At 38.0% G+C, this 15155-nt stretch overlaps 1 protein-coding gene and 1 pseudogene across 1 annotated transcript in view; one reads left to right on the forward strand and one right to left on the reverse strand.

The window, feature by feature from the left end:
• DNAJB4 (DnaJ heat shock protein family (Hsp40) member B4) overlaps positions 1-15155 on the reverse strand; it is a 45758-nt gene that overhangs the window by 17608 nt on the left and 12995 nt on the right. The window lies entirely within an intron of this gene.
• Positions 6324-6419, forward strand: LOC123334264 (annotated as a pseudogene).

Below are 15155 nucleotides of genomic sequence, written 5' to 3' on the forward strand. Positions count from 1 at the left end.
GTTCCTTGGTATTCCTCAGAAGAGCTGAAAACCAACGTCCACACAAAAACTTGCACATGAATGTTTATAGCAGCTTTATTCATAATTGCCACAACTTGGACACAATGTCCTTCGGTAGGTGAATAAACTGTGGTAAAATTCCATTCAGACAATGGAACATTATTCAACACTAAAAAGAAACGACTTTCTCAAAAGAAAATTAAAAGAAATTAGCCATCAAGCCATGTAAAAACACGGAGGAAACAAATGCGTATTACTAAATGAAAGAAGCCAGTCTGAAAAGGCTACACGCTATATATTATTTTCAAAAAGGCAAAACTATGGAGACAATAAAAAGATCAGCTGTTGCCAAGGGTTAGTGGGAAGGGAAGGATAAATAGGTGGGGTACAGAGGATTTTAAGGTAGTGAAACTACTCAGTATGATACCGAACAGTAGGCACATCAATATACACATTTGTCCAAACTCATAGAATATACAACACCAAGAGTGAAACCTAATGTAAATTATGGACTCTGGTGATAATAATTTACTAGTATAAATTCATCGGGCTACCCTGGTAGCTCAGCTGGTAAAGAATCCACCTGCAATGCAGGAGGCCCCGGTTCAATTCCTAGGTCAGGAAGATTCTCTGGAGAAGGGATAAGCTACCCACTCTAGTATTCTTGGGCTTCCCTGGTGGCTCAGTCAGTAAAGAATCCACCTGCAATGCGAGATTGAGACCTGGGTTTGATCCCTGGGTTGGGAAGACGCCTTGGAGGAGGGCATGGCAACCCACTCCAGTATTCTTACCTAGAGAATCCCCATGGACAGAGGAGTCTGGCAGACTGTAGTCCATAGGGTCACAAAGAATTGGATACGACTAACTGACTAAGCACACACAGCATAAGTTCATGAGTTGTAAACATATGTTCCATCTATAGTGGGAGATGTTGATAATGTAGAGGGGGGGGCACTATGCATGTGTAGAGGCAGGAGGTATATGGGAAAATTCTGTATTTCTGTACCTTCCATTCAGTTGTGCTGTGAACCTAAAACTGACCTAAAAAAAGGAAGTTGTTATTTATAACAATTTTAAAATAAGTGGATAAAAAGTTTAGTGTTTATTTTTTTAATATATATCTTTGATTTTAGAGTCAGATCTTTTCAGTCTTGATTTCTGTTGCTGCTTCATATACTTCAATCATTCTTGAAAGATGATTGAAGATTGAGATGAATCATTCTCAAAAATCATTCTTGTATTACTTGAAAGATGCCTTGAGAAAACTATCATCATTGAATTTTCAACTATTAGTGAACTAGCATAAAGGGACTGCTGCTGCTGCTAAGTTGCTTCAGTCGTGTCCGACTCTGTGGGACCCCATGGACTGCGGCCTACCAGGCTTCTCCATCCATGGGATTCTCCAGGCAAGAACACTGGAATGGGTTGCCATTACCTTCTCCAATGCATGAAAGTGGAAAGTGAAAGTGAAGTTGCTCAGTCGTGTCCAACTCTTAGCGACCCCATGGACTGCAGCCTACCAGGCTCCTCCATCCATGGGATTTTCCGGGCAACAGTACTGAAGTGGGGTGCCATTGCCTTCTCCCATAAAGGGACTACAAATGTCTAAAGAGTAAGTCAAATAATAAAGACCTTAAAAAAAAGAAAAGAAAAAATAAATAAAGACCTTCTTGTTGATGTACAGCAGAAACCAAAATAACACTGTAAAGTAATCATCCTCCAATTAACAATAAATTAAAAAAAAAAAAGAAAGACCTAAGAATTTCAAGGCTTGGTTCCTACTCTCAGCTCTGCCATTTAATAGGTAATTTAGGCAAGTCATTTAATTTCTCTGAATTTCTAACTGACAAAAGTTACTGTGAGAATCAGATAATATACATGAAAGCACTAAAATTTATACAATGACCTTTATTTATAAATTGTTTTCATTATTTTAAGCTATACAAACTATTCTGCTACTAGTTGGAGGTCTACTGACTAATTGTCTCTCTTCACTGAGGAAATTTTACTTAGTATAAAGCATTAGAGTAACTCCCAGAATCATCCCCAAAGAACTTGGGCATCCTCTAAGATCATGCCCCTTTCCATGTCCCCTTTTCAGACCTTTATCTCTGAATTTTAGCCTCTTAATCAATGTTTTTCTTTCCTTTAATAATAATTATAGGTTTACAGTTTATCAAACACTACCATGTGCTTTCTCATATGTAATCTATATACAGGAATACACATCTGATATTGAAACTAGTGATGATTTCAAAGAGCTTTTCAATAGTTATCAATCTAATAGTGATTTAAGATATTTCTAACAATAGTTAGATAGACACTGACCCAAAATTAATATAAACAATATTATTGGGCTTCCCAGGTGGCACTAGTGATAAAAGAACCTGCCTACCAATGCAGTAGACATTAGAAACTCAGGTTTGATCCTTGGGTTTGGAAGATGGCCTGGAGGAGGGCATGGCAACCTACTCAAGTATTCTTGCCTGAAGAATCCCATGGACAGAGGAGCCTGGCAGGCTACAGTCCATAGGGTCACAAAAAGTCGGACATGACTGAAGCAACTTAGTAGGCATGCGAGGAATACTACTAGGCTGTGTCTGTTCTGATATTTGGCCCTCGTTTTAGATAAGATCTAAATAATTACATATAATCAAACTACTGGCCATCTAATATATTTTACCTCTGCATTTTATACTTTCCTAAAATGCCTTCAAAGCACTGAGGCATCATTATCACAGATTTCTTACAGCAAATTGCTTGTGAGTTTGAAATTTGGATTCTATATTCTCATTCTTGTGGAATGAGCATAAGTTATAATACCTAAAAATTTTGTCATGGTTACAAATGTAACTTTAGGAAAAAAATTAAAATATTTTGAAAAGATTCATTTCTTACTACATCCAGGATACAAAACAGAAAATTTAAACTAAAAGCAAGGATCTTTTAAGACATTAAACAACCATCTACTTAAATTGTTCTAGAAACCCCGTTTTTTTCCCTTAACTCTAAATGTCCTTCTTTGGGTAATTACAGTAATTTGGACTCATATTTGGAATTAGGCAGTCAATAGAAGTATTTGAGTGCCCATTTTATAGTATCTGATGGGTACTACACTTGTTTTCAAAGATAGATATGCCCATGTGCCCTAGAGTCTGTGCTTGGCAAAGAGAAGCTATTGCAGTGAAACACCCACACATGGAAACTAGAGAGTAGTCCTTGCTCACTGCAACTAGAGAAAACCAAATTCAGCAATGAAGATCCAGTGCAACCAAAAATAAATTAATTTTTAAAAATCTAAGATTATAAAACAATAAATACAAATTATACTAAAAATTTGGCACTAAGGTAGGTAGTGGCTTGGCTAGAGGAAAAGCAGCAAGCCTGGGTATCATGCTTTAAAAGATATAATGCTTTCAGAAGCTAACGGACTGATAAAGAATTCTTAATGACCTCTTCAATTGTTATTAAGAAGAGATGTATTTAGCTCTTATCATCTTTTCCATTTTCATTCCCCATGTACAAATCTGTACATATCTCAAGTCTACAGCTAACAATCAAATTAAATAGTTTGATACAAAGACCATAAACAATTAAAAGCTAAATGGTGTTATGTAATTAAAACAGGAGTAAAGGGGCCATTGAGGCATAGAAGAAAGAGCATCAGATTTGGAATGAGAGAATTTGGTTCCAGTATTCTTAGTTGTGTTATTTAGCATCTATACAAAGTTCTGGAAAAACCAGGCATTATTCCCTTATTCTCCAAAATGAGTAACATCATCCACCTCACTAGATTGACATATAGAATGAGAAAATATGGAAAGGGCTTTTAAAAGGAAAACACTATACAAATGTTAATTATATGCTCACTCTGGACAGAGTGGTGGGGATGAAAAAGAAAAAATGTTTCATTTTTCAGAAAAAAAATGTGTTTCAGAAAAATGTGAGCAGTATCTTGAAAGATTATTATAATTTAGAAAGAGAGGAAGGGGAAGGGTTTGTGATTTGGACCAAGAATTCAAAGCCCAGAAGAAAAAGCATAAAATTATTCATCAGATTAAATCTTAAGATTTAGGAAGGCTCACTTCAAGAAGCTGACACAAAGAAGTTATGATCAGATTGCTGAGAAAGTTTTAAATGTCAATTTTTTTTACCTAATGACTGCTCCTTTATGTTTCAAAAAGTGCTAATTCCATAGGTCTTCAAAATAAACTTTGGGCTTTCCTTGTGGCTCAGCTGGTAAAGAATCCACCTGCAATGCGGGAGACCTGGGTTTGATCCCTGGGTTGGGAAGATCCCCTGGAGAAAGGAAAGGCTACCCACTCCAGTATTCTGGCCTTGAGAATTCCATGGACTTCTCCATGGTCCATGGGGTTGCAGAGTTGGACACGACTGAGCAACCTTCACTTTCACTTTGAAATAAACTATTTCAAACCTTGTTTCCTATCTTAAGTGTCAATTTACTTTGAAGCTAATGAAATGCCTTTTTAAGTTCTCTTAGTAAGCTAGTGAAATTATCTTAGTTCTCCTACTAAGGTAAAAAGTTTCATCAATATTTGTAAGCTTCAAAAAACACCAGGAAAAGATGTCAAACTAACATTAAAAGTTTGACAGGAAGGAGAGACTTATCAATCATAATTCTCCTTGGACTACTGTCTATGCCACCTAAATTTCCCAGTATTTTAATCACTATAGCTATATTAGTAATCCCCAAGTTCTCAAATTTTGATTTTTCCAAGTTTTGATTTCATCATTCTTTTTTTACAAGTTTTCCCAGCACAAAGCACTATAATAGAATGTATCCATTCAATTTTACCACTTTAACAGTCTTTACCCAAAAAATGTCAATAAAATTAAAAAAAAAAATTTAAGTATACACCCTTTAAAAAATAGATAAAATGGCTTTAATGTTTATTGAAAAAATAGTAGTGTTATCTGCAGACACTCAGGTATAAGAAATAGTCCACACTTTTCAAGAAAGTATTTCCCTTTAGGGAATATAGAATTGATTTTATTCTGTGGTAATATTAAAATGTTTCCTAATAAAATAGCCCAATAATAACTTGCCCTTCTTTCCAATCCTCTTTTACAAGAAGTCACTGAAAAACTTCCACAGGGCTAGTGAATAGACAGTGGGCTTCTCATACTTTCCTAACATTTTAGCATTAAAGAGTTCTCAGACTTCCCTCAGAGAAAGCAATGGCACCCCACTCCAGTACTCTTGCCTGGAAAATCCCTGGGACGGAGGAGCCTGGTGGGCCGCAATCCATGGGGTCGCTAAGAGTCGGACAAGACTCAGCGACTTCACTTTCACTTTCCTGCATTGGAGAAGGCAATGGCAACCCACTCCAGTGTTTTTGCCTGGAGAATCCCAGGGACGGGGGAGCCTCGTGGGCTGCCATCTATGGGGTCGCACAGAGTCGGGCATGACTGAAGCGACTTAGCAGCAGCAGCAGCAGCAGACTTCCCTGGTGGTCTAGTGATTGGGACTATGCACTTCGACTGCAGGGAGCGTGGGTTCAATCCCTGGTTGAGGAACTGAGATCCCACTTGCCACACAGTGCAGTCAAAAATTACAAAAAGAAGAATCAAAGTGTTCTGTACAGTATTTTTCAATACTGAATCAGAAAGTAAAAAAAAGCTATAGAATTTCTAGGTCACTTTAAATGGGTCTTGTAAACTGGTATTTGATTATGTTGAAAGGTCACATAATTTACAACAGTGCTGTCCAGCAGCGAGCTACAAATAAAGTAAGTTACAAACGAAAGCCACATATGTAATTAAAAATTTTATAATCCACATTTTAATAAAAGATGTGAAATTTTAATAATATATTTTAACTCAATAAATCTAAGATATACACTACAACATATAGTCAATATAAAAATTACCAGTAAGATATTTTACAACTCTTTTTTGTTGTACTAAGTCTTCAGAATAATCCAGTGTGAATGTTACATTTATTCAACATCTCAATTCAGAGAGCCACATTTCAGGTACTTTGCTTCAAGTGGCTAGTGGCTACTGTATTAGCGTAGATCTAGAGGTTTCTTCTAATTACTAGTGCTATGATCCAGCTTTTCAGAAACCTTAACCTATGAACTTAAGTATATCATATATACACATCTCTTACATGCACATTTGGGGAAAACAAAATCTTAACAGGTGAATACTAAAGAGAAGTTCATTTTGGGGAATTCCTTAGTGATCCAGTGGTTAGGACTCTGTGCTTGGGGAACTAAAATTCCACAAGCCACACTGCATGGCCAAATAAAATTTAAAAATAAAAGTTTTATTTTTACTTATAAAATAGTATCCCAGTGCTGACTTCAGTTGTACATTAATTGGCATAACGCAGAGAAGATTATTATAGCCCTTGCCCAAGGAACATGCATATTCATAAAGCATTTAACATTTTTAAAAAAGATAGGAAGGGAATTCCCTGGAATTCCAGTGGTTAGGAGTCTGAGCTTTTACTGCTGAGGGCCCAGGTTCGTGGTTGGGAAAGTAGGATCCCACAAGCCACCCTGGCATGGCCAAAAAAAAACATAAATATGTGAAGTGATGGATGTATCAATTAGAGGGGAGTAATAGTAATCCTTTCACAATGTATACATATATCAGATTTTCACAACGTACACTTTAAATATCTTACAATATTGTCAATTATATCTCAATAAAGTCAAAAATCAAAGCATCTCATTTTTCATCCACAAAAAAGGACTTTTTTGTGAGGATTTTTTCAAATACTTTACTTTTAGGATAAAGTAGTGGAAATTGTTCTGTTTACACATGCTCCCTCAGTATATGCTTTCACAATGATCAAAGTAAAAGCAACACTGGGAAATGAAGAATTTATGTGATTTTTATTCTTTTCTGAAGTTTCTCCTCTCACAGGTAGCTAGGGAAGGCATCATGCTGCTGCTGCTAAGTCGCTTCAGTCGTGTCCGACTCTGTGCGACCCCACAGACAGCAGCCCACAAGGCTCCGCCATCCCTGGGATTCTCCAGGCAAGAACACTGGAGTGGGTTGCCATTTCCTTCTCCAATGCATGAAAGTGAAAAGTGAAAGTGAAGTCGCTCAGTCGTGTCCGACTCTTAGCGACCCCATGGACTGCAGCCTACCAGGCTCCTCCATCCATGGGATTTTCTGGGCAAGAGTGCTGGAGTGGGGTGCCATTGCCTTCTCCGAGGGAAGGCATCATAGTCTCCTGGAAAACTTAATTGGCTGGTCAGAGAGGTAGTCTGTGGAAAAGTGAAACCAACAGCTCCTCCAAGCACTAGAGAGAAAAAAAAAAATGATGCAGGAGAGGTAAGGCAGGAAAGGAGAGGATAAGCTGCTGTTTTGCCAAACTATTAGACTCTGGCAAGACTGCAATAAGCTGATTATTTAGCAAGTTTGTTTAGCTCTCCAACTGTTTATAACTCAATAAAATGATTTATTTTACATTTAAAACAGTACCTAACCTTAACTACAAAATATCTTTATGTGCTGCATCTGTAAAGGCATAAATAATTAAACCACTGCCACTGTGGAAACTAAAATATGATTCAAAGACTTCACTGAAACCTAGCAAATAGTACTAAGACATGTATAAAATAAGCCATTCTATAGTATTCACCAACTTTTATAAAATTAGGCCATTGACTGCCTAACTCCAAATACAATGAGCCCAAAGTACTGTAATTGCTTAAAGGAAGAGAAAGAAGTAGGATTTCACGAATAATTTAATTTTAAATGGATTGGATTTAATGTTTGAGTTTTTAATATTCTAAAATACAGCCTTTTTATTTTCTAGGCTAAAGCAGCAAGTCAAGGCAACTGTTCAGTTCAGCTCAGTCACTCAGTCTTGTCAACTCTGCAACCCCATGGACTACAGCACGCCAGGTTTCCCTGTCCATCACCAACTCCCGGAGCCTACTCTGGCAACAGTTACTGAAATCAAAACAATTTTGGTCATGATCCCTCCCCTTACAATATAAACATAAAATAGTACCTACTGTATATTGCTGCTTTCCCCATGCAGTAGCAGAGACTGTGGCCCATAAAACTTACTGTGTGGCCCTAAAGAGAAAATGTTTGCCAACCCCTGCTTTATATATATTATTCTTTGACTGGAGGCAGAGGGCAAGCTAAAACAGCAGTGAACACAATAAAAGTCTATTAAATCTAGCAAATTTTTAAAAATAGTTTTCACTATAAACACTTAGCTTATAAAATGTCAGCCTGGCTGATGGTAAAATAAAACTTGTAAACTAAAATTCTCAACCTGGGCATGTTTGCTAAATGCAACATATAAGAAAACTTAGGGTAGTGAGGTGAGATGTTTATCAGAAGAGGGGCACATATTTTAGAAGTTTCACAATACTTTAATAATCATACCTCTATATTGTCCAGCTTGATCTAACTCATCAATCCTAGCCATAAATGTAAAGTCAAATTTATGCTATCTCATTATTTACCAGTTACATTCTATAAACTTGCATAACACTGAATTAGCAAATACTGAATCATTGCCCCTAAGGGAAATGCTGTATTAAGTCAACTCATCAACACATAACCTTTTTTCACGTGTGTTCCTGTATAAAGACTGTTTATTACAAAACTGAACTCATGGTCAAATAGCACTTTAACTCCTACCTGAATGAAGCTTATTTTAACACATGTATTCCCTCCATAAGGCACATCACACCTTTCTTGTGCTTAGTGGGAACATCTGAGAGCACTTCAGTACAACACTGAAATATCTCTTTAAACACTAAAATTTTTTAAAAAAGCACAAAAATGCAAAAACACACTAAATACACTACAAAGACTTGTTCATGAGAGCTGAAATAAGACTAAGCACCGCCTTATTGGAAATCAGCTGTGAACCTAAGACTCAAATTTTTTTGCTGCTCTGCTCATGTACATGCACATGTAAAGTACCCTGAGTACTAACTTCAGGGTTATAAATAAATTTTAGTGAGTGCTCAAATTTCAAGAATTGGTGTATAATGAAAGATCAACTGTGTAATGATGTACTACTACTGATCATCTAAATTATGATCAGTTAAAAATTATTTTTAAGCAACAGCAAAATGAATACTACATAATCACCCAAAGTAATGCCTTTAAAGTAATATTTCTTTAGTATGTATAAATCAAGTGATGTGTATGTATGTGTGTATTTTCCTCTTCTCCACAGTCAGCTTAGTACTGCTTTGAGATTCAATCTCTAATTGAGCAAATCAGACTCCCAACTTGGGTTAGGTTCCTCTGACCACAAGTTTCCACATTTTTCTCAGTACCTATGTAACCATCTATTTGCCGATATCCTACTCACTGGCTTATAGCCTCCCTACAGTGCTGGTTTTTTAAGAACAATTTCACTAGTATAAGGCCTTACTATACATTCCTGTTCAATTAACTTCTACTGAGCAAACAATTCAATGAAATGAGAAATTACAAGGACCTAAAGAAAGGCAATGCCAAAGAATGCTCAAACTACCACACAATTGCACTCATCTCACACGCTAGTAAAGTAATGCTCAAAATTCTCCAAGCCAGGCTTCAGCAATATGTGAACCGTGAACTTCCTGATGTTCAAGCTGGTTTTAGAAAAGACAGAGAACCAGAGAGCACCTGCTGGATCATCAAAAAAGTAAGCGAGTTCCAGAAAAACATCTATTTCTGCTTTATTGACTATGCCAAACCTTTGACTGTGTGGATCACAATAAACTGTGGAAGATTCTGAAAGAGATGGGAATACCAGGCCACCTGACCTGCCTCTTGAGAAATCTGTATGCAGGTCAGGAAGCAACAGTTAGAACTGGACATGGAACAACAGACTGGTTCCAAATAGGAAAAGGAGTACGTCAAGGCTGTATATTGTCACCCTGCTTATTTAACTTATATGCAGAGTACATCATGAGAAACGCTGGACTGGAAGAAACACAAGCTGGACTCAAGATTGCCGGGAGAAATATCAATAACCTCAGATATGCAGATGACACCACCCTTATGGCAGAAAGTGAAGAGGAACTCAAAAGCCTCTTGATGAAAGTGAAAGTAGAGAGTGAAGAAGTTGGCTTAAAGTTCAACATTCAAAAACGAAGATCATGGCATCCGGTCCCATCACTTCATGGCAAATAGATGGAGAAACAGTGGAAACAGTGTCAGACTTTATTTTTCTGGGCTCCAAAATCACTGCAGATGGTGACTGCAGCCATGAAATTAAAAGACACTTACTCCTTGGAAGGAAAGTTATGAACAACCTAGATAGCATATTCAAAAACAGAGACATTACTTTGCCAACAAAGGTTCGTCTAGTCAAGGCTATGGTTTTTCCAGTGGTCATGTATGGATGTGAGAGTTGGACTGTGAAGAAAGCTGAGCGCCGAAGAATTGATGCTTTTGAACTGTGGTGTTGGAGAAGACTCTTGAGAGTCCCTTGGACTACAAGGACATCCAACCAGTCCATTCTGAAGGAGATCGGCCCTGGGATTTCTTTGGAAGGAATGATGCTGAAGCTGAAACTCCAGTCCTTTGGCCACCTCATGTGAAGAGTTGACTCATTGGAAAAGACTCTGATGCTGGGAGGGATTGAGGGCAGGAGGAGAAGGGGACGACAGAGGATGAGATGGCTGGATGGCATCACTGACTCGATGGACATGAGTCTGAGTGAACTCTGGGAGTTGGTGATGGACAGGGAAGCCTGGCGTGCTGCAATTCATGGGGTCACAAAGAGTTGGACATGACTGAGCGACTGAACTGAACTGAAAGTATGAAGACTATGATATAAAAAGACAACTGGGTACATCTGATAGAGGTAGAATACACACAATTTACCAACCAAGTTTATATGGGGAATTTGGAAAGATTTTAGATTGCCCTGGTTTCTTTTTCATCTTCTTTTTGGCCATGTGGCTTGCAGTATCCTCCCCAACCAGGGATTGAACCCGGGCACCATCTGTGAAAGCCCAGAATCATAACTATTAGGCCAAAGATGTGCAATGTTGGGCTACTAGTGAAAGTATAGAATATAGGAAGAGTAGATTTGAAGAAAAAGATGAGTTCCATTTAGTTGCCTATAATCCCTTCATCTATGCTACTTCTATACTTGGAAAATTTTATTGCCTGATAAAACTGCATTCCTAAGTACTAGCTGTGTTGGAATAACTTGTTCCAACTATAATGTAAGATCATACAGGGCAATGTTTATTTACTTTTTGACTTCCCAAAACCTGACACAATATTTAATTGAATTTAATGTGGATGAAGATGTCCAGGAGACAGCTGGATATTCTAAACAGGCTTTTAGGAAAGAAGTCTTCACTGGAGATAAAGATTTAGAAAAGATCATAACACAGGTGGTATTTTAAAAGATTAAAAGAATCACATTTGAGGGACTTCCCTGGTGGTCCTTGGTTAAGACTCCCCTGTCCAATGTGTGTGTGTGGGGGGGGTGCAGGTTTGATTCCTGGTCAGGGAGCTAAGATTCCACATGCCTCATGACCAAAAAGCAAAACATAAAACTGAAGCAATACTGTAATAAATTCAATAAAGAGTTTAAAAATGGTCCACACCAAAAGAGTCTTTAAAAAAAAAAAAAAGAATAACATTTGAAAGAATCAAAGACAGAATACTTTGGGATACCAGTATTTAGGGGACACATCAATAAAGGGGAGAAAATGAAAAACACTTAGAAATCACACTCAGAGATCAACCAGGTGAGAGTGGTATGGCAGACAGTACTGATTATGAACCAAACAGCCATTCCTATCTTCTTCCTGGAAAACAGATATCTAGTTTCCTCCAGAGTAATGAACCTTCAAGAAAGGTCGATGCCTCCCCCTGGCTCCTGGGGAATGACTAGTGGTTAGTCTAAGTCAATCATGTAATCACATTTCCTCTTGCCAGTGACTGGTGCACAGGTGGCCAATGAGATGCAAGGGAAATGCTCTGGGGGAGATTCTCTTCCCTATGAAGAGATACCTACCCAAGAGAAAACCCAGCATTGCCTTTCTGCTTTGGGATAATTAAAATATTGTGCCTGCTATCTTACAACCCTGAAAGTAAACATCTGTGACACAGTGAGAATGCTAGAGTAAAAAGAAAGCAAGAGGCTGGGTTGCATCCCTGAACCAATATTGGAATCATCTATCATTGGCCTTATTGTTAAAGAAATTGTTACTTGGAGCTGAAAGCATCTTGATATCACTTGATATCATGGGTGTCCCAAAACCAAAAGGAGGACAGTGTTTCATGAAGGATACAGAAAGTCAAGAAGGGTGACAGAAAAGTACCCACAAGAGTGAGAATGATTTTGGTTTCAGTAGTTATAACTAATCATGGTAAGCACTCAGTTCCTAACTATGTGCAAGAATTATTCTAAAACCTTAATACATATGAACTGAACAATAAGAGATATGAAAATGAAATAGTAAATTTAAGCTTTTAAAGATAATCTGAGGGAAGAAGAGAGACTTGTAATAAAGTAGCGATAAGGAAGGTTTGGGGCTTCCAGGTGGCACAGAACCTGCCTGACAATGCAGATATGAGAGACATGGGTTCAATTCCTTCCTTGGGAAGATATGCTGGAGGAGGGCATGGCAATCCACTCCAGTATTCTTATCTGGAGAACCCCTTGGATAGAGGAACCCAGCAGGCTACAGTCCACTGGATCACAAAAAGTCAGACACAACTGAAGCAACTTAGCAGCAAGTAAGTTAATTTTAAGATAGTCGAGAGGAAAAAAACAGGAAAATGAGATATATAAAAATACATACAAATACGTAAGAAAAGAAATAATTACCTAACTCAAGTCTCAGAGGAGAGAGGAAGGTTTGAAATAGAGGAAATTGGAACAAACTCAGAAGTAAAGCTCTAAGAGAAAATAAATAAGGAAAAAATCATAAATCTGAAGGCAAGAGGATTAGGACATCCACAACTAAGAAGCTAAGAATAAAAGTAGGGCATTTGATGCAGAATGATGGTTTGACACAGCAGTTATGGGAACTAGGAAGGAAACTAATCAGAAACATGTAAAGGATTACTAAGTCTCACTGAGGACCCAGCCAAAACCAGAAACCATAAGATGAATCAACATTCATTTATTTCTTCATAAACATTTTAAGGATTTTCCATATGCCAAGGTACTTTCCTAGGTGTTGGGGATAAACTGAGAACAAAAATTCCTGCCTCATGTACTTTACATTCTAATGAAGATATAATTTAAAATATTTTTAAAATACTATATAGAATATTAGATAACAGTAGGTACTAAGGAAAATAAAGTGGAAAAGGGAAATAAGAGAATTTAAATTTTAGATGGGGTGGCCATAAATGGCTTCACCAAGAAAATAACGTTTGCACTCTGACCTGAAAGAAGGGGAAAGCAATATAAATATGGAGGGGTGGGTAGAACAAATACGGTACAGGGAAATTTCAAGTACCAAAATCTAGAAGTGAGGGAATGCCAGGAATCTTTGAGGCTTGATTATTTAAGAATGGTGGGGTAGGGGATTTCCCTGGTGGTCCAGTGGTTGAGAATCCATTGACAAATGGGGAAGACAAGGGCTTGATGCCTGATCCGGGAAGATCCCACATGCTACAGTGCAACTAAGCCTATGAACCTCAGCTACTGGGCCTGTGGCCTAGAGTCTGTGCTCTGCAACAAAAGAGAAGCCATCGCAATGAGAAGCCCGCACACCACAACTAGAGGGTAGCCCTCACTCACCACTAGAGAAAGTCTGCATGCAGCAATGAAGACTCAGTGCAGCCAATAATAAATAAATTAAAAAATAACTAGGGGGTAGGAGTGGTGAAGGAGTTGGGAAATGGTCAGAGAAATAACAGATGCCTAGATGGTGTTGAGCCTTGCAGGTCACTAAAGACTTTGCCTTGAATTGAGGGAAAGTAAGAAGCCATTGGAGAGTTTTATACAGAAAAATGATGGGATTACTCTGGCTTCTAGAATGCAGAAGGATGGCAGGTAAGGATGGAAGACCAGTTAAGAATGTATTACAATAATACTCCAAGTGATTTGGTCCATGATATAGTAGTGAAGGTCCTATTTTATTTACTTTAGAAGTAGAGTCAGGATTTTCTGGTGAATCAGATGTGGAATTTAAGAGAAATCAATAATGACTCCAAGGTTTTTCAGCTTCAGTAAATTAAAAGAACAGAATTGTTATTTACTAAAATAGTAAGATAAAAGAGCTAGATGAGGAAATTGGAGAGTTCAGTATCAGACATGTTAAGTTTAAGATGCCAGTTAAACATACAAATGGTAATGTCTAATAGGCAGCTGGATATGAGTTTGATATTCATAGGGCTTCCCTGGTGACTCAGAGACTAAAGCATCTGCCTCCGGTGCAGAAGACCCAGGTTCAATCCCCGGGTGGGGAAGATCCCCTGGAGAAGGAAATGGCAACCCACTCGAGTATTCTTGCCTGGAGAATCCCATGGACGGAGGAGCCTGGTAGGCTACAGCTCATGGGGTCGCAAAGAGTTGGACATGACTGAGTGACTTCACTTTCACTTTCTTTGATATTCACAGAGGCAGTACAGAGGAAAAACAAAAAAATCAGTAGAAGTGAACTTTAAAACCTCAAGACTAAGGAGATTATATTAGAGTGAATGTAGATAGCAAAAAGAAAAAAAAAAGGGTCCAAGCAGAGAGTCATAGATTTACACATAGTACTAACAGTAACTATTACTAATAAGTTAGGGTCTCTCTCTCAGCCTCAGAAGATGTATCTCAATTATTCAAAGCCAAGTATGATACTTGCTAGAGTAAACCAGTGATTCCGATCTGATCAGCACAAGGTTAATCAGTCAGCATCTGGAAGGAGGTGGAGGTAGTAGAAAGGTCTCCTTGCTTTTATTATTTTAAAAAATTTTATTGGAATATAGTTTCTTTACAATGTTGTATTAGTTTCTGCTGTTCAGCAAAGTGAATCAGCTATTTTTTCGTTGTTGTTGTTCAGTCACCAAGTTGTGTCCAACTCTTTGCAACCAGTGGATTGCTGCACACCAGTCTTCCCTGTGCCCCACCATCTCCCAGAGTTGGAAAGCGATTCATATATGTATATGTATACCCCTTTTTTGGATTTCCTTCCCATTTAGGTCACTACAGAGCACTGAGTAGAGTTCCCTGTGCTACACAGTAG

The sequence above is a fragment of the Bubalus bubalis genome, chromosome 6 (genome assembly GCF_019923935.1).
Source record: "Bubalus bubalis isolate 160015118507 breed Murrah chromosome 6, NDDB_SH_1, whole genome shotgun sequence".
NCBI classification, from domain to species: domain Eukaryota; kingdom Metazoa; phylum Chordata; class Mammalia; order Artiodactyla; family Bovidae; genus Bubalus; species Bubalus bubalis.